The sequence below is a fragment of the Myotis nattereri genome, assembly GCF_964212035.1.
Source record: "Myotis nattereri genome assembly, chromosome: 8".
Taxonomy (NCBI): Eukaryota; Metazoa; Chordata; class Mammalia; order Chiroptera; family Vespertilionidae; genus Myotis; species Myotis nattereri.
In genome coordinates, this window is record NC_138083.1 from 30,398,050 (window position 1) to 30,399,725 (window position 1,676).

A 1,676-nucleotide genomic window follows, 5' to 3' on the forward strand; every position below is an offset into this window, starting at 1 on the left:
GTGTGTGCCCCTAGTTGCTGACAGCAGGATGGAGCCCACAACCCAGGCATGTGCCCTGACCTGGAATCGAACCATGATCTCCTGGTTCACAGGTCAATGCTCAAGTCTGTGTGTGCCCCTAGCTGCTGACAGCACGAGGGCTCCAACTAGACGTGCTGCTGCTTAGAAGTACACTGAGAAAAAGTGAAGCAGCAGCCCAACATGATAATAATAGGACCCATCCTACTTGAAAGGTAAAGAAAATTAAGTATTAAGAAAAGAAGGGGGCTCGCTAGTTAGTGGAAGAGCAAAGGATGAGGTTCTTTCCAGAACATGACTGCAGGCCTATCATTTACAGCTTGCTACATACATGTTCTTAGGGTAGAAGGCCGAGTTCCACTTCCCTGAACTCACTGTTGACCTGGGGCAAGTTACCAGTCTTTTCCAGGCCTATCCTCACCCCTAAAATGGCTCAGAGAGCTTGTTCTGATAACACAGTAGTTCTGCCTTGTAAGCTTGAGGTCTCAAAGACAAGGGTCTCAAATACAAGCAATTACTGCCAGTCCCTTATGTAGCACTTAACACAATTTGCAATTATAGATGCATTTGTTTGATCACTTCTTATTTGCCTCCCCCTGGGGAGAAATGCAGGGAATGCATTTCTCTACCATCATCCAATTTATATTTTATTTTGTGGGACAGATAACAAATCCGTAAGCGCACATATAAATAAGAATCCCGGGTGGTAATAAAGTTACAGAGAAAATAAAGCAGGGCACTGAGACAGAGCCGATGAGGAAGGGTACGCCGCTTGAACTGGGACCGTCCGAGAGGCCTTTCGGAATTGGCCACATTTGAGCTGAGTTCCTTCCTGGCTGTGAGATTGGTATTTCTGACCGAAGGCACAGCAAGTGAGAAGTCCTAACGGGGGAACGAGCGTGGCATGTTTGAAGAAGAGAAAGCAGGTCCAGGTCGTCCAGGTTTAGAAAGCTAGGGAAGGGGCAGAGGTCAAGGTCAAGGAGGGCCGCGTGTATATAGCGTTATAGGAAAAATGTGGGGCTTTATGTGGAGTGAAACAGGGAGCCACTGGAGGGTGCTGAGCAGGGAAGGGAGAGCACTTGGTTTATGTTAAAGACCTCTCTGGAGGTTGTGAGGACCTTGGACTGTGGAGGGGCCAGGATGGAAGCAAGGAGACAAGTCACAGCAGGGGACAAACAGATGATGGGTATGGCTAGGATGGTAACCATGGAGGTGGCAAGAGATGGCTGGATTCCTGGTGTTTTGTGGACTTGGGAGGTGAGAGAGAGAAGAATCAGGATGACTTCTTGGGCGCTGGGTGGATGGGTGGTGCATTAAGCCAGCCAGGGATATCAGGGACAGGAGCAGTGTCAGGGTTTCCTGAGCTCCATTTTGAACAAGTGAAGCTTGAGATGCTATTGGATGTCCAGATGGGTTTTCAGGGAGGGAAGGGGCCGAGGAGAAGGCCAGGCTTGAGTGAGACCACTAGGAGACAGTGCTGCACAGCAGAGAGTGTTCAAAAGCTGCTGAGGCCACCAGTCTCTCACACAGGAAACAAGGACAGCAGTCGTCTATGGGCCTCACCACCTCACATTGCATGACTTGCTTTGCTAACCAGGTGGTACATTCCTGGTGGGGCAAGTGCTAATGGAAGAGGTCAGGAGGATCACGGGGGTGGG